Source organism: Crotalus tigris, unplaced genomic scaffold, assembly GCF_016545835.1.
Source record: "Crotalus tigris isolate CLP2741 ecotype Arizona unplaced genomic scaffold, ASM1654583v1 scf7180000018354.2857554, whole genome shotgun sequence".
In the NCBI taxonomy this organism is placed as follows: Eukaryota; Metazoa; Chordata; class Lepidosauria; order Squamata; family Viperidae; genus Crotalus; species Crotalus tigris.
In genome coordinates, this window is record NW_024096961.1 from 2,209,279 (window position 1) to 2,228,424 (window position 19,146).

The 19,146-nt window shown below is 35.3% G+C and overlaps 1 long non-coding RNA gene across 2 annotated transcripts; it reads right to left on the reverse strand.

Annotated features, from left to right (window-relative positions):
- Positions 1-641: 641 nt before the first annotated feature.
- On the reverse strand, positions 642-19,144 carry LOC120311375. 2 transcript variants are annotated; one of them, XR_005557602.1, is made up of 3 exons: positions 18,934-19,144; positions 17,761-17,867; positions 642-6,952 (listed from the first exon to the last, which is right to left on the reverse strand). It is a non-coding gene; the product is annotated as an uncharacterized LOC120311375 (long non-coding RNA). The 2 variants fall into 2 exon arrangements; XR_005557601.1 differs by lacking the exons at positions 17,761-17,867; positions 18,934-19,144 and adding an exon at positions 11,100-11,361.
- Positions 19,145-19,146: the final 2 nt, after the last annotated feature.

The window sequence follows — 19,146 nt, forward strand, 5'->3', positions numbered from 1 at the left end:
ACACACACACACACACATACACACACCTATAATAAAGGTAAAAAAGGATATATGCAGTGTTATCTTCATTTTAGATATCAAAAGGGTTTTGCGGCTCCCAGTGTTTTGTTTTTGGTGGGAAACGGGTCCAAGTGGCTCTTTGAGTGTTTTGGATTGCCTACCCCTGCGTTAGGAGGAAGATTCAAATACCATCCTTTCTGTGTGATTTCAGAAAACTCTAACTTGAATTGCAGATTTTGATCAATGGTTGGAAGATGTGCCTTTTATATATATATATATATATATATATATATATATATATATATATATATATATATATATATATATATATATATATATAAACTTTCTATGAATGTAGGAAGAAAAAAAATATAGCATTAATTCTGCTGTCAAAGATGCTGTGTTGCAGCTTGATAATATGAAATAAAGTCGTTTTACATCGAGTCCTTCCAGGCCTTGCTTTGCACAACTAGTTAATGTTTATTAAAATTAAATAAAACTTAAGGGCACTTTGTATTTATGAAGGCTTCATTTTATAGTTGTCTTCTATATGTTTCAGTTGTACTTAACACTTTTTACAGCAGAAAATTAACCAGAAAACAGAAATGTACATCAGGAAAAGCCTGAGTAAATAATTTTGATTTTTTTTCTTTCTCTAAAGTAGAATCTTATAAGAATGTATACAAACTTATTTTTATAAGCTCCCATTTTTTACTCTCATATAACTACTTATTTGGCTTTTTCACTTATGTAACTTTAATTACCTTTACAACTAAAGTACATTTCTATAATATGCAGGAGACCAAAACACTGGAAAGAAAATAATCTTAAAGAGACTTAAGTAAATAACTTCTTATAGCTATGTTTGGATTTCTATTTATTTTGTTGAGTCAGAGCGATACAATCAAGTGTTAGATATAATTGAGGATACTTTTAGGGTTTGTCCATCTGCTTTTGTTAAATTTATTATATTTAACGTGTGACAATTCAGGTAAAAACTGTTAAGCATAACTGTTTTTCCCCCAGTTCAGTTAAACTGTATGCTTTTGCACCGAATACAGTCCGAAACAAATGATGTATATAATAAAATTGCAGACATTAAATATTGTATTTAGATTGTTGCTTATTTGCTTCAATTTGTAGCAGCTGTTGAGATGCCATTGAGCATCTTTCTAAAAGACTAATTTCAAAGTATTTCTGAGAAAAAAAGAATGTGACAAAGAACTGCAACAGTGTAAAATAACTAATAACGGAGTAATAAATGTTTTTACAATGTACTAACCATGTTGATAATTGTTAAAATGTCCAAAATCTTCAAGTGAGCTCCATAAAATATTATGACTTGAAATTATTATTTTTTTTTCATTTCATGACTCAAGAATATTTATTAACTATCTATGGAACTGGATCGATGGGCAGAAGGAGGTTTTAGGGTTTCAAAACAAAATATATTTTGGGACCCTTTTGAGAGGGAGATGGTTTTGCAGTTTTCTGAATCTTTTCCACCATTTTTCTATAGAATAACGTCTCTGGAATTGCCAGTGTTAAAAAGAATTGTGAGACATGTAGGCAAATGGGCCTACATGTCTTAACAATCCATCGCCTTTTTAGGATGCAGAAACTACCAAATTGGCTGGAATATTTTAGGGGCTTACTAAATAAAGTGCATAGTATTCTTTATATGGTAAAAGCATAATCACTAGTAAAATCAAATTTGTATAATGTAAATGCCATTGAAGGCTTAAGTTGCATGGCACGGAAAACAATTTCAATTTTAAAAGCAAGTTCACTGATTTCCAAAACAAGTGCCAGGACTGCTTACTGTTCATAAAATTCCTATTATGCTAGGTGGAGCCAATCACAAAGACTCATGAATTAAGTGATATTGTTGAGATTATGTCCAGCATTTAAATCTCATTTCTTCCCAGGCAATTTTATTTTGATCTAGGTATGGTTTTCAAGACATTTTCAGGCTGACTCCAATTAGTACATTGTAATCAAACTATGGTGGCATTAAAATGCCAGACTGATTATAGTATTTTGAAAAAGTAAGCATAAAGAACTCTTTTGGAAAAGATAAATGGTATCATTCCATAATGAGCATCTGGAAAGTACAATAAATCAGTTACTCTATTTATTTTCTTTGTGCAGATATAAAGTCTATTGTCTGCCTAGTCTGGACCCTAGAGAAAAAAGGTTTAAATGATTTGCTACTTAGATGTCAAAACTAATTTTAAAAGGCAGATGCTCCTGAGCAGTTATGCTGTATTCCTAGGTGGCAACTCTGGAGTAAAAATATCCACAGCTTCACCAAAGACGAAGAAACATATTATTTGCACGTATAAATAATTTAGTAACACACAGTAGTTTTTCATAGCTTACAGGTTTTCCTGCACACATACAATACATAAAAAACAGGTTTAAACATACTATCAAGGCCACCATCTTGACTTGTTTGAACAAATCTTGTGGATGACTCTGGAGCAGTGAGATAGTAGAAAAAATGGCCCTAGTGAGGCAAACTCCATTGTCCTAAAGAGTAACAAGCCAGTGTGAAACTGCTGCTTCTTTCTGTCATTCAACTGTCTTGGAGTAGAAGGGCTATAGATTGTAAATGTGATTGAAAATAAGAAGGCTAATTAATCATGTCAACTCCTGAGGGAAAAGTAGGCATGTATCTCAAATATTGGTGAATTCTTGCTGGGAGCAACTTTTTAAACTTTTCCTGCCTTTGGATCTGCGTATGGACACCTAATAACTGGATATTCTGCCATGTGCAAATAAGGTGCTAAGCGTGATTAAAATAAGATATCCCTCTGATTATGCTTTATAATGTAAAACATTTATAAATGGAAAAGGAAAATACTATTTACTGTATTTGTAAGCTAATTGCATGGCAATAGATACGCAAGCAGAAGGCAGGCAGCTTGTATAGCTAATATTTATCTTACTCTCCTCTCTTTGCAGCTCTTGGGAACCATTTCCCAGAAGTGGGATTCAGCAGTGTTGGGGGGAAGGGTACTCAAAAGTCAAGGAGGTAGTTATAACCATACAAAGAAAGCCTTAACCCCCTTTGTATATGTGCTGACACCATAGGGATGGGATTTGATCACAGAGGTGCAATCACCATCTTGACTTTTAATTTTTTTTCTTTATATTTCTAATTAAAAACTAACTTTTTTTTTTACTTTAGGTAGCTTAAAATATAGTGAAAGGAAATGAAACATTACAAAATATTACAATTTAGGTCACTATTACAAGCATACCATTATTTGTCTTTTTCATCCAAAGTTAAATATAACATTAAGAAAACAACTGTTTCAACTGAAAGTATTGATTATGATAATACTTTTGATCTTTAACTAAGTAATTAATGTAGTACTCTAGAACAAGGGTGTCAAACTCGCAATATCACTTGATGTGTTGTGGCGTATCGTGACTTTTTTGCCATTGCCGGCAATGGGGTGGGCGCGGTTTCACTATGATGCATCTGGCCCGCGGGCCGGCAGTTTAACACCCCTGCTCTAGAAACTAGAAGTGTGTGTTCTAGTCCCGCTTTAGGCATGAAAGCCAGATGGGTTATTTGGAGCCAGACATTTTCTGTTAGCCCAATTTACCTCACTGAAGAGGGAGTATAGAAGTTCCTTGCCTTTAGTTATTTATAAAAATAATAAAGGTGGGATATAAACGAATCAATCGATGAATGAATGAATCAAAAATTGTATTGTTGCTTTTGGGAAGGGGTACCTTTGAGCCAGTGTTGTTTCCTGGCAACTGGCAGGCTAAATCCCTGCAGTTTTCTTGCCAAGTTTTTTCAGAAATAGTTTGCCCTTGCCTGCTTCCTAAGGCTGAGACAAGTGACTGGCCCAAGGTGACAGAGCAAAAGTGAAAGTCCTTTAAACTTTTTTTTTTAAAAAGGGAAAATGAAAAATAATAAAAATGACTATTGGTTTAATTTCTCACTTTTTATACATTTGCTAATTTGCAATATTTGTGGATGTTCAGGCCCCCTTAGAAGCTAGACAGTAACTGGCTATATTTACCATGCTGCATGATGTGTTGCATGTATGAGGGCCATTTTTGTTTAAATTTAGTTAAACTTGTATTGTGAATATATACTGTTGGTTTTGCTGTTATTGTGTATCCTCCAAGTTGAAGTTCCCAGTTAGATATGGATGGGACTGTGTTTTTCTTCCAGGTTGAGCAAAGTTTATTCTCCCAAAATGAGTATGTAGCTCATTAAATTATATTTCTTGTTGATTTTTTCTAAGATTAAACCTAGTAGGAAAAGTTGTGGTTTCATTTCAAATTTAAATTCAAGATTTTCTGTATTATATTTTTCCAACTATTTTTGAGTTCTTTTACATGTCCATTTCATATAGTAAAATGTTGCTCTGTTTTATGGCATTTTCAACAATTATTACTATGTGATTTGTCTATCTTATATAATAAATGGAGTTATATAACATCTATAAAATATTTTGGACCAATTTTCCTTTAAGTTATCACTTGGTGTAAACTTTATAGATTTAGCCCATATTTTTTTTCTCATTGACATATTTATTACAACTGTTTCTTTACAATTTTACATCCATTTTGTCATATACATTTTTTGTTTGTTCTATCTGTGTATTAAATCTAAAAGTCTGTACATGTGCCCTAATAGATGGTGTTGATTTTATCTGAGTGTTTCAAATTCTATTTTTATTTTATTCTGGATGTTCCTCCATCTTTCTTGATCTCTGATTTATCTTTCTGGTTATTTGTAAATAACCATGGCGTATTCCAACTTGCGCCTAAGTAGATCTTGCTGTCTTTTTAATTTGTTCATAGAATTCGAGGTAACCATATCTGGATAAGTAGTTACTTTTTTCTTGTAATTATTTCCAACGTGAAAAGCATTTGAGGGAGAACATAGGAGTAAAACCACTGGACTTACTCTTCTCTTTGCAGTGTTCCATATTTTTATCAAACTTTGTCTGATAATATGTCCGTTTAATTTTTTATCCTTTGTGTCTCTGTACTATCTTGACTATTTTGACTTTATTGCTGGAGGGGATCTTTATCAAACAGGACTTTTAATGGCAATTACATGGAGTAACATCTTACCACCTGATTTGAAGTATTTGTCCCTGCCTACAGCTCCCTCCATGCAATCCCATACAGTTTAACTTACATTATTTTGAGTTGTCTTAACTCTTGGGAGAAGTGAGGGTATTTCAAAGAGCTGCAGAAGAGATTTGGGCCACTGTCTAATTTTTTTATCTATTAAGTTGCACAATTAGCAGAGGACAAAGGAAGAATATAAACCATAGCCACTAATTTGAACTAGTTTGAACTCAAATGGTGCCCAATTTTTTTCTTCTGAGTAAAGAAGCATTGAATCTTTCTGGGGACCATTCTCTTATTCTTCCTTCTTTGAGAAGTCTGCTCTATTTAATTCTAGTCCAAGATAAAAAAAATAAAAAGAAAAGGTTTAGCCAAACCCCAAAATTATATTTATGTGAAAATGTATGGTTATCAGTCTGAATAGGCATAGGCTGACTAATAGCAATTCCTATACAACCACATATGATTTTATAAGCCTGGCTTTTATTGTACATTAATAACATTTGCTAATACCTATGAAATAATATGCCTGAAGTTTCTTTATGCATTCAGATGCATATAGAAACAATACTAAAATTTGAAAAAGAAGTAAACTACATTACTTTGTTCCTATTCTGAAGTGGAGTTTGTGTCAAGAACATGTTGTTAGTGTTTATTTAAATTCATCATGAATTATATTGACTTTATTTAATTTTTACTAAATTTATAAATTTTCTCAAGAAATTATAAATTAGGACATTAAATCTTATGCTCATGTACATCCACAAAACTTATGTTTTATAACTGTTTCTAACTTATAAAGTTATGAATCTTATTATCCTTCTGCAGTCTCGATTTTTTTAAACAGTTACAATAAAATCTGAAAAGCAAACAAATTGAGGTGAATCTATTGCAAAAACTGTGTGCTAATTATTGCTCTCGTGAACTGTCATGTGTTATCCAGCATTGGGAAGATGAAAATGGAGATCAGGTTATCTATTTATTTATAAGCAATATAGACACATGTACATAACAACTGTGAGAAAGGGAAAGTACCATAAATTTTATTTATTTTTAATTCACTGAGGCATTTAGAACATCTCAGTCTGCAATCCAAATTACACACTAATCTGGAATTTCATCCAGTGGAATTCCAGGAGTCTTACTCATGCGTAGACAAGAATAGGATTGCAGTCTAAATATTTTCAATTTTGAGCTGTTTAATTATTCCTCATTGCAGTTTTCTTGTATCACTTGCTCTTTTATTCCTGCCCTTCCTAGTTATAAATTTGTAATTAAGATGGTATTTAATTTTTTTTTAAATAAATACTTCTACCAAAAACACCCAATTGTGTTGATACTAATATTTACGTGAGGATGTCCCCACAAATTATACATTTTTAAATGTTATGTGAATTTTTACCATGGCAGCTAGTAGGCAATTTTTAAAGTATCCATCCATCAAAAGTTGCATCAGCTCTCAAACATTCTACCATAAGTGATAAGTGTAAAATGAATCTATTCCAAATATACTGTAATACAGAACACTTGAAATGCACTTTGCTCTGTGCCTAGTGGAGCCCAGTAACGTATGTGGAAAGTCCAGGTCATGAACATATAACATGATGCTCGCAAGGGTTTTATGAGTTACCAACAACAGGAACAAAATGCTTCATTGTCTTCAGTTCTTCATTAACTATTCGTTCATGAGCAGGAAATCTCCTTTCTTGCTGATGCCTTAAACTGCACTTCCAAACTGGACCATCGTTCTTAAAATAGTTGGAAACTCTGTCCTAGGCTACGTTTGTTTAAGGGAGCATGCCAATTAAGGTTTGTTTTCACCTTCGTTCTTTGCTGGTTCCCCCTGTAACCAAATACAGAAGATCTCACTCAAGCATTTGATGAAAGAAACAACATATATTGTTTTATCAGTGTTCATACAGAAAAGGAACTAAACTAAGAAGTTTAACTCAGGCCAAAAGGCCAAGATACTAACTGGAATTTAAATTGGGAAGATATAAACGTTCAGCCATTCTCTTTGTTGCTTGCTTGCTTTGCAACTATACAGTAATTATATTTTATTCTATCCTATTGAAACTGAAATCTAAAGTCTATATGAAATTATTTAATATTGTTGTATTGAATCAATTATTATCTGCATCATGTACTTTTTTCCCCTCTTTTATTTTATTTCGTTTATTTCCCAGGATAGGAAGGTTAAAAAAAAGAAAATCCTATACAGGGCACTGAAATCTATCCTTGACCTCTGGAAACTTTCTCTAAAATCTCCCCAAGCATCGTTCACATACTTTCAAGTTTAATATCTTTACAAATGTGCAGGTTAACAACATTGTTTTGAAAACGCAAAATTAAACATCTAGTAAGATGGGTTGCATGTCTCAAACTATGAAGAACGTTGCAAAAGCTGCAGAGAGAAAGAACCAGCAAGTCTCTCCCTTATGCTGAAAAAAGAGCATTCTGTAAACCAGAAGTCAGCCCTCTTTTCAGCCAATATGCACCACGATTTTTCGTGATACCATAGATACTAAAAACATTTTTTTAAAAACAAACGGAAAATGTTACATAAGATTTCATGCAAGATACAGATAACTTATGAGATCTGCCTATCACAAAATGCTGGTAATTCTTAATTGTAAATTTTGGAGAAAAGTAGGTCCTGTCTCCAATTCTAAATCAAAACAAAATTTAAATCCAGGCCTCTGTATCTTGTCTACTCCCTCATAAAGGCAGTACCCATTCCTCTCTTTTGGAATCATTGTTAGAAACTTGGGATTGCAAAGGGTTATTTGGTCCCTGATTAAAACAATTCCTGACCAATGGCTATCCAGCTTTGGCTTGAACATATTCGCCCTTTCTACAGGCAATTAGTTACACTGCTGAATTGTTCTTACAGTCAGAAACCTCCCTTCCTCCAACGTGAAACCATTTATTCCGAGTCCTACATTTGGGAACGACAGATAACAAGTCTTAGCCTTCTTCTCTGTGACACCCTTTCAGATGTTCACTTTTCTTCCCCAGATGCCTTTTATAAAGGCATTAAAAAAAGTTGAGCTCTTTTCTTTTTCTTTCTTCTGCATTGATAGATAAGCAATTTCTGGTTATCGGGGTCTAAAGAAACAATGTAGCTGACTAAAGTTAATAGACAGACTGCTATGCTTTATCCTCAACAAAAGACTTTTTCTTTTTTGCAGAAATATGTTTTTTAAAAAGAGCAGATAAATGGGAAATGCTTGTCTTAAGATAACCACGGCCAAGTCTGCAAATATTTGCTCACGCCGAAGATATAAATCAGGCTTTTTAATGAATTTCAGAGTTATATTATATATTTTCTTCTGCCCGTCCATTAATTTAATCTTTGATTAAAAAATAATAGGTGCCTCATATACTTTTCTTGTGAAACATCCAATGACAGCCAGACCTCTTTTTCTGGATCAGAAGATGGAGACCTTATGAGTCATGGGTGACTCTGTTGATTGCTGTTAATGGTTAAGGTTAATGGCCAGTCTTTAATGGACAACGCTTCCCCCCTCTTCAATTCCAGTTCCATGCTTGTAAATAAATACTTTTAAAATATTTGTCTTTCCTTTAAAACTGTTTTAATCTCAAAATATTCACCACAGAAATGGTAGCAATTTCCAGAACTCAACTTATTTATCTTACTGCACTTCTCACTGCTCATTATGGGAAGATTCAAAGACAGTTTTCTTTTTTCATACAACACACCTAAGCAACAGCGCTGACTCAGCCACTTCAAAAAGTGTTTTGCAAAGAACCCTTACACGCAGATGCCTCCATGTATACCCAAACCACTACTTGAAGAATCAAAGTGCTCCATGCCCCTGAAGTTCAGCATGCCTGCTTTGAGGAGGACTTCCCCACCTTTTCTAAGTATGCATGAACATTTGCAAAAACAACTTCAACCACAATTGCCAAGACTATGTCTCTTCTAAACTGGGTCTTATTCACTCTTTCTTGATAGCCCTAACATAATTGTTCAAAGGCATTTCCTGATCCTCCAACAAAGTTTCAAAGGAAGGAAAAGGGGCTGAAGATAGTCACAAAGCAGAAGATGGACAGTGGTCCTCATCTTCCATTCATTCTTTCAAGAGTTAAGAGAATAAAATTTGCTGTGAAAAAGTAACATAACAGCATAAAGAAGTGAATGTTGCACAGGTGCACTTTGCATTTACATTGAATGGGCTATTTTATTCTTTATTAAGAATAGGAGAGATGAACCATATATGTCACTTAATCTGCTTTATGGCTTTGCAAGCCTGGAGAAATTTAGACAGCTTATTTCATAATAAATCTGGTTATTACCTCTCTTTAAAGAACAATGCTTCAGTTTTTAGCAATTTATAAATAACTTGCAATTGTTCGTGCCATTATCTGTCAAACACTGGTTCAAAACCCTAGCCTTGATTTATTAATGTTCTGATCCATGCTCATCATTCAGGCTTTAATATATGCAAATCATTCAGATTCTTACAATATCAGTTTTATAAAAAATTTACATTCCCAACCAATATAACTTTAAGATTAGAAGCATTTCTTTTGCATTGTTTTGCATTAATTCTTTGGTTGTTGTTTTATGTTGTACAGTTAGTATTGAACAATTTGCTAAATCTTTGATTTATTCTCCTATATGCTTTACTTCCAACAGATACTCAGTTGCCATTCTCGTTCTTTCTTAGATCTTGAATGGCCCACTTTTTCTGCATTTTTATCTCATTCCTGACAATCCACTATCAGAATTTCTTCTTTCTCCTGACTGTGTTCCTTCAGAACACTGCACATTTTTTCTCAAAACTACTTTAAGGTATTTCCATTACTGTTACATAATATGCAACTATCTTCAGTCTATGGATTGCTACATTCATATGTTCCTATAACAAACATATGCCACAAACATAGGTAACACCAATTCATATATTTGACATTTAGCCCTCTCATTCTAATTAAACTGTACCTTAACTTCCTGCAAATATTCAGCTCCTGTCTGCAAGATCAGGGCATCTTCATTCAGATCTATTATACCTTTCTCCTTTCCTATAATTTCATTGATATGTCTATTTTTGTTTCTTTAATTTTGTCTTTTAATATGTTTTCTTTTGTATAGACTTTTTTTTACATTTCAAGTTGTAATCTTCCACAAGTACTGAACATCACCAGAGAAGCTCAGAGATTCCAAACTCTACTGAACATCACCACTTTAGTCAATTGCAACTTTCTTATAATGCTTTTTAGGAAGGTAGCTAAGGTATAGACTAGGTCTCATCACAGGGAGTCCACAAAGTCTTGAAGAAATGTTATGATTTAAATCTTGAGTTAAGTCTTGAAGGTCCATGGCCATGGTCTGTAGCCACAAAAGATATTTAAAGGAGGATCCATGGTGAAGAAAAGGTTGAAAACCACTGGACTAGGTTACCAGTCTTAATTACTCCTACACCACATGGAATGTAGCCTGTGTAACCACAGACCAGATTTGTCTCAAGCATTGTCATGCTATATCATGGAAGCCAAGACCTTTAATTTTTCATACTACCTTCAAGCCAACCTACTGTTGTCTACATTGCAACAACTATTATGTACACATAGTATATTGCCACACTCTTGATGCCTTTGCGTCATGGTTTGGGTCACTGCTAGTTGCAAGCGGTACATGGACCTAAATGGATGTTTGCATGACTCCAGAACCAGCAAAAATATAATAAAAAATGTGCTCCAGTAGAAGGAGTAAATAGTTAATAAATTGACAGTGTCACCCTTCTGTCAAATGATCCAGTAATTCATGAAGTGAGAATATTTAAAATAGCTTGGCATACTTTTCTCCTCTTAGAAATAAGATTTATGAATAATTTTGCTTTTGATATAATTTCTATACATATTTTCAGTAACATCCCACAAAAAAACAGCCCCAGCCAGTTCCTTTGTTTCTGCAACTAAAATATCCTAGGTGAAATTCCAAACATATTTTAAAATGTACTCACCTTAGCTTTTGGAATTCTGTGTATTAGATGCAAAGCAAGAAGGAATAACAGCCAACCAACGACAATCATTGTATAAATTCTCACAGGATTTTCCTATGTGATTTGGTATGAACAGTTTTTAAAGAAAAAAAGAACTGAAATGGAAATTACCGTTCAACTGTTTTTAAGTAGCTCACTACTCTGGCTTGATGGCTGTTTATGATGAACCAGCCTATGCAATGAACTTGACTGTGACATCACTTGTTACAGAACAATTGCTCCAAGCAGACTGACATCAACAAGAGTTTCTCTGATGGAATCAAAAGTGTTGTAGGTAAGTATTAGAATTGTCAAATCAGGTAGCAGGTTAACGGTCCCTTTTTAATGAAGCTTTTATTTTAATAGCACATAAAACATTTACAAGGAAGTAAACAACAACAAACATACTGTCCTTCAAAATTAAAGACCTCAAATCTGTATCTGGCCAATAAATCTCATAGGACAATTCTAGATTTCCCAGTAAAGTGTGCAAGCTTTTCATCAGATCAGATTCACAGTAACTAGGCATATGCTTAAACCAGACTGTCTGCAGCAGTGTGAAGGCAGTACCGAGATGGAACTGATGGGCAGAGTCATTGTTAGTTTTTTTTTATATATCAGATCACATGTAATTTGTAAGTCAGGAAAATAGCTGCTTGTACAAATGAAAAGAATATAAAAAGTACATTTCTCGTGACATGGGTTCCTTGGCCTGAAAGGGCAGAGATACATGAATATTTTTGGTATAAAACCAGTTTAATCAAATTATTAGTATTACTTAGTGCTTGGAGGGCATTGGATCCTCAAAATATGTAGTTTCTTTTTAGATTGTATAAAATACTTTCCATTAGAAGGTGCAAACTATACTGGACTATTAAATGGAAGAGGATTTTTCACCCAGAGGAAAGTTAGGCCCTCACTTCATTGTGCTTCCATCTTTTATCATTATTTTTTAATTTACTGCAATTTGTTTATTGTGAGTTACCCAGAGTTTAATAAATTGTGATTGGTCACACTGTCAGCCAGATATTCAGATTGGATTTGGCACTTTTTCCACTTATCGAATCCTTTGCAAGGATCTGGGATAGGCAGAAGTTGTGGTCTGATGGTGTTACAAGTATCCCTGCAGGAAGTAAGATGTTCTAAATAAAACTGCCTTTTGTAGGTTTTTTCCCCTGGGATAAATAAGATATACCTAAACATTATATATAAAATATCCTTTATGTAATATCTTTATTTTTACATGCTTTATTTGTATATACGTATGTGTATGTATCATTGGGGTACAATGACTCAGTGGTTAAAGACGCTGAACTTGTCAGCTGGAAAGCTGAAAGCCCAGATTCGAGACCCAAGTACCGCACGGTGGGGTGAGCTCCCATTACTTGCCCCACTAGCAGTTCGAAAGAAGCGAATGCAAGTAGACAAATCGGAACCGCTTTGGTGGGAAGGTAACAACATTCGGTGCACCTCAGGGTATAGACATGCTGCCCCTATGACTATGGAAAGAATTTTTGGACAACACTGGTTCCCTCAGCTAGGAAACAGAGATGAGCACTGCCCCTAGAGTCAGACATGTCTAGACAGGGGAAGACTTTACCTTTACCTTTATGTACATATCAGATGTACACATAAAAATAGATCAGGCCTCAGTTATGTTGATGCAGGCTTTCACTTTTCTAAACTATTCTCAGATGCTCCTGTATGTACATCTGTATTTATACATACATACATACATACATATTTTTATTATACTATTAAGGACTAGCAGATGACAGTCTTGAAGTCTGGTACCAAATATCAGACCACAGTGATAAACATCTGCATCTCAAGTAGCACGCTCAGTATTATGACAGGTCGTGAATTTCTGAACCGATAAGTAGAGACATTATAGATACACCAAAACAAGAATGAATATGTGTTCATTAATATAAACAACCATCAAATGATGCTCTGCTATATAAGAGATATATGTGATGCTGGTGAGGCAGTATGGGTAGAGCACAAAGCCAGGGGCATCTAATTTGTCAATATTAAATATTAAATGAATATTAAATGAATGAATTCTAATTCAAAACTGAAATTAGCCTCCATTCTTCTCAAGAAATAAAAGCTGATCTTCCTCCTATTCCTTTTATCTCACCAATTACAGGAAGAGTTGGGTAGGTATAGTGCAGTGATGGCAAACCTTTTAGAGACCGAGTGCCCAAACTGCAACCCAAAACCACTTATGCATCATCAAGTGCCGGGTGGGTGTGGCCCATTGGGTGGGCGTGGCTGCGGTGGTAATGGCAGACTGGGTTGGACTAAAAAGTTCAATCAATCAATTTCAACTTTGCAAGATCTTTTTTTTCCCGCGAGAAGTTGAAATTGACTGATTGAACCCCCCCCTTTTTTTTTGCACACGGCAGCAGAGGCCTAAAGCAAAAAGGTTTTATAAAACCTAGCTGAAGGCCTAGGACTGGGGCGACGGCACACGTGCCCACAGAGAGGGCTCTGAGTGCCGCCTCTGGCACCCATGCCATAGGTTCACCACTACTGGTGTAGTGTATGAATAGTGAATTTTGTGTGTGTGTGTGTGTGTGTGTGTGTGTGTGTGTGTGTGCTGAGTATGCTTTAATAGAATTTAAATCAAGCTTCCAGCTAGTTAAGTGTAATTCTTACTGTGACAATAGTCTGAACTGTATAAGGTCTTTAAGGATCTATTATAACACCTCAAGCCTTAATTTTTTTGGCTTACTACTTGCTACTCCTTTTCTGCACTTTGCACAATGTTTTCATCAAAAGAAACTAGCAGGATGGGTATGAAAAGAAATGGCCATGGAAAAAATAAAATGAGAGTTATAGGAGAAAAGTTACAGGAGATATTTAGAATCGAATGAATGAGAATCAGGATTTATAGGCCAGTAGACAGTTTAGTTCAAGAACTGTTGGTTTTGTTGCTCCTAGCACCATATTGAAAGTTATCTGAGCTTTGGCAGTCTGGCCTGAACCATCTCTGCACAAATTCTGGTGTGTGTGTGTGTGTATGGGGAAGGTTGAAAAGATAATATTTCTCCTTTTTTTCTTTTTCAAGGCCATTTTTAGGGAAGAAATGTAAAACCATTTTTAGCTCTCCAGCTCAGTTCCATGCTGTCTGAACCAGAAACCTTGCCACTTTGCAATGTGTGCAAAAGGACAGACTGTGATTATTCAGTTTATTTTTAGTTTATCATTAAAAGATCAGGGCATACAATATTGAATAACAGACAAACCCACAGAACAAACGCAATCTGTATTTCTTCTCATTTTTTTCTGTACAATCTGTAAAGAACCTAAGCAAAAAAAAAAATGAAAAGAAATACAAAGTATCTTAAATCTTAAAACCAGATGAGACAGACAATACAGAAAAATGCTGCTGGAGATATCAAATCTTTAATCTGACAGGGGATAAAAAAGATAATATGCAACTCCCTTCCTGGAAAACAGCTTAAAAGGGGTATAATCAATGTCATTAAAAAATAATGACAGAACAGGAGGCACCTGTTTCATAGTTTTCACCTCACCGGCCCCACAAATGGTAAAAACATTTGGCCTTAGGGGCCTGGTTTATGATTCACTTTCTGATAAATAAACATAACTCTGTTTGCTTGCCTTGACTTTGGCCTTTCATTATGAATCTAAATCTACTTAAGACCCCAAGTGATGATGTTGTGCGTCAAATTGATTCAGCTTTGTAATTCTGCTTTATTTGGCTCCTATTTCCATTTAATTCTCTGCTGTTTCTGCTATGATTAAACGTCTCTTGCTCTTTTCCTTCAGCAACATAAACTTTTTGTTGCTCTTATTAAGGATATTGGCTTTTCAGTGTTTGTGGAGAGATTTAGGTTTGTTTATTTTTTGCTGATTTAGAGTTCTGTAAAACTCTTCCTTTGCTCCTTATGGATGGCAGCCCATACCCTGAAAATATAATAGCCTCAAAGCCTTTGTCTTTGTGGTATAAAGCAAGGGTCCCCAACCTTTGCAATTTTAAGGCTTGTGGACTTCAACTCCAGCTGGCTGGGGAATTCTGGGAGTTGAAGTCCACAGGTCTTAAAGTTGCCACAGTTGGGAACTCCTGGTATAAAGGATTACATCCTACTTAATCTTGGGTGCCAATTTTAATATATCATTTCTTCCCAGTTCTTTTCAGCTGTGTCTGTTAAGCATTTATTCTATATGAGTTTTATCAAAAATTGTCCAAGACAAGACTATATAAAACTCTAGCTAATGCGTCAGTTGTGGTTCTATATTAAGCAAGATGCTTTGTTGACAGTTACTTATCCTCTAATCATATTACTGAACTACTACATTGCACACCACAGAGGCTGACCTTTGAAGATGATTTGGAAGCTTTAACTGGTTCATAATGCTACAACTAAGTTGGTAGCTTGGAAAAGTAGTTTTTGAAAGTATAAGTTGATAGCTTTTGAAAGTATATCCCTATTCTTAGACTGCTGCATTGATTATCAGTACGGTTTGGGGCCTGATTCAAAGTGCTGGTTATCATCTCTATAGCCCTGTATAGGTAGTCATCACTTATCTACTGTCTTGTTTAGCAACCATTCAAAGTTATGATGGTGTAAAAAAAATCCAACTTTGAAACCAATCCTTCCATTTGCAACCATCACAGCATCCAGGGGACTGGAGGCTAAAACATATAAGGAACGGTTGCTGGAATTGGGTATACCTAATTTAATGAAGAGAAGGGTGAGGGGGGACATGATAGCACTGTTCCAATATCTCAGGGGCTGCCACAAAGAAGAGGGAGTCAAGCTATTCTCCAAAGCACCTGAAGGCAGGACAAGAAGTAATGGATGGAAACAAACCAAAGAAAGAAGCAACCTAGAACTAAGGAGAAACTTCCTGACAGTTAGAACAATTAACCAGTGGAATAACCTGTCTCCAGAAGTGGTGAATGCTCCAACACCTCAGTTTTTAAGAAGAGACTGGATAGTCATTTGTCTGACATGGTATAAGGTTTCCTGCTTGAGCAGGGGGTTGGACTAGATGACCTCCAAGGTCCCTTCCAACTTTATTTTTTATTATTATTATCCCATGGTCATGTGACCATTATGGTCCCAATTGAAATCACTAAACAAGGACAATCTTGTATGGTACGGCACTGGGATATGACAGAGATTGCTTCAAACATGATTCTATCCTTCTGCTCCAATCAGGCTGTATTCACATAATATAGTAATTTAGCCTACCCAAATCTAATTTTTTTTTTCAGATGTGTGGATTTCTCAGTAATATCCTTGGGGAATTTTGGAGATTAAGTCTGAAACTCTATAGGGCACAGAGGTTGAAGACAATTGCACTCAAGTATTCAGTTATAAAGTTGAAAGGGACATTACTGTAAAAGTCATCTAATCCAGTCCCCAGCTCAGTGCATGATTCAGCAAAGGAGGACTTGTCACTTTATTGACTGTATTGACTGACAGCTGTACAATTAGGAAATTCCTTCTGACATTTAGTCTAAATTTCCTTCCTTGTAGTTATAATATACTGACTCTGGCCCTGCCCCCTAAGGCATCTAATAATTTGACTCTGTCTTCTATGTGATAGTCCTTCAAATATTTGAAGACAGCAATCATGTCCGCACAATACTCTCTGGATTCTGTACTCAGTATAGAATTCAGATCCTGTATTCATTCCACATAGTACTTGGTTTCCAGATTCTTCATCATTTCAATAGCACTTTTGCATTGCAATTTGTCACTGTCCATTTTGCATTGTGGAGCTCAAAAGAGGATGCAATATTTCAAGTAGAGTCCCACCAGGACACAGTAGAGATGAATATATTCTTCCAAATCTGTATACTCCTGCTAATGCATCCAATGGGAAGGAGATTAGCCTGTACCTAAAGCAACGGCTCCCAACCTTTTCTATACATCGCACCCCTAGAATGCTTCTGATATATTCTCACACAAAAGTTCAAAATAACAGCAATGAATTATGCATATACATTCTAATTTTGAAAACCCAAGTCTCACACTCCCAGGGGTTGGGAACCCCTGACCTAAAGAGTGTTTACAAAATTCTATTAGTCTTCTAGCCAGCGTTAAGAACCAGCTTTCACACTTATATATAATGGCTATCTTCACACAACAAAATAATGCAGGTCACAGGCAACCCTGAGCCTTCATGTTGCTGTGACCTGCACTATTAGGAGGAGGGAGATTCTATACTTTTAATATACTGATTTTGGAGCCAGAACGGATTTTGCTTTTACTAGTGCCAAGATGATTTACCCAATAAAGTTTTGTATTAGAGATTGATTTGTCTCAGCTGTGCTTACTTCATTGGCTTCGTCAGTCGGAACCATGACAACACCATTGAAATCAGTGACTAAATGGCCAAAGTTTAGATGCATGGATTTTTTATTTTAAAATAATTGTGGGAAGGAATGTGTTAAGTTCCTGCAAGACAAAACATATCCACTTCCTCCTTAATCTTTCCCCAGGTGTCCTCTCAAATGGGTCCAAAAATATTTAGCACCATATCCTTAATGATACTGATATAGCTTTACTGAGATTAAAGAATAAGGATATCTAAGCAAATTAAGTTCCTGCTGGCATTTAAGCACCAGTAAAGTGGGAAATACTGGACAGTTAATTACCTAAGCAATTTCTCATCTGGATGCAACTTCAAACAGCTGAAGAACTCAACGGATGTGTTGTCAGTTTATTCCCATCATTTGTAAAGTTGACAGGAATCAGACATTTCCTTTGGAGGAAACCAGAGGAACAAAGGTCAAAGAATATTATGCAAACTAAAGTAGAAGAGGAAGAAAGGGAAAAGTTAGAAGTGCAAAAAAGAAAAAGAAAATATAAAGAAATGACTTCCAATCTTTTTCATTGTAAGTTATAAGTAAAATTGTATTTAACTTATACAGTTATAAGTAAAATTATAAGTAATAAGTAAAATTGTATTTTAAACTCTGTCTCGGGTTATATCCTGACTCTTCTTTTTATAATCTATCCTGATTAATCACCACTGTTCAGAATTACATACTGCAATAATCCCTAAAATAATTACATTGGTTGGGTCCCTACAACGCTAAGCCAAAACCTAGCAAGTCACATTTTATTGTAAGTGCCAACCCAACCAACCAAACAAGAACTTATTCACAGCTTGTCTTTTCAAGTGATTTTCTCATCCACCATTTGCAAATTCTTTTGTTAAATGCTATGATTTCCATCCAAACTTGCTTTCAAGAAAACCAATATAAATTTCTCTGAAAGTTATCCAGATAGGTAATTTTGTGCCCTTCAGCTCAAATTAATTCAGCCAATTACAAAGGACTGTGGAAATTGTAGTCAAAAATGCCTGGAGGATACCAAGCAGCCCATTCCAACAATAATCAGGGTAGCCCTCAAAGGTGGTGCTTAACTTCGCTTGGCTAGGGAGGCTGCCTTTAAATACACGTAGTCCTCAATATAGGATCACAATTGAATCCAAAATTTCTGTTGTTAACTGAGACATTAGTTTTCTTCTTTTTATGACCTTTCTTGCCACCGTTAAGTGAATCACAGCAGTTGTTAGGTTAGGGACACTATTATTAAGTCTGGCTTCTCCGTTGATTTTGTCAGAAATTCACAAAAGGGGATTACATGATCCCAGGACACTGCAAGTTATAAATATGAGTCAGTTGCAGAGTTTGAATTTTGATCACATGACCATGAGGATGCTGCAATGGTTGTAAGTCTGAAAAATGGTCCTAAGTCACTTTTTTCAGTGCCATTGTGACTTTGAACAGTCATTAAATGAACTGCTGTAAGTTGAGAACTACCTGTATATTATTTTACAGCTCAGCCAGACTCTTAAACACGAGTAATCTCTTTCAGGGGCAGCTGTCGCAGGGGAAAATGCTGTGCCAGGTAATGTCCTTTAATTAGGGCTCATATGCAGTTCGTCTAGCGAAGAATGCCGCAGGGGAACGATTCCCAGTTTGACTCGAACAAAGATAGCTCAAAGAGCTGGATCCGCTCTGACGTTCTGTACG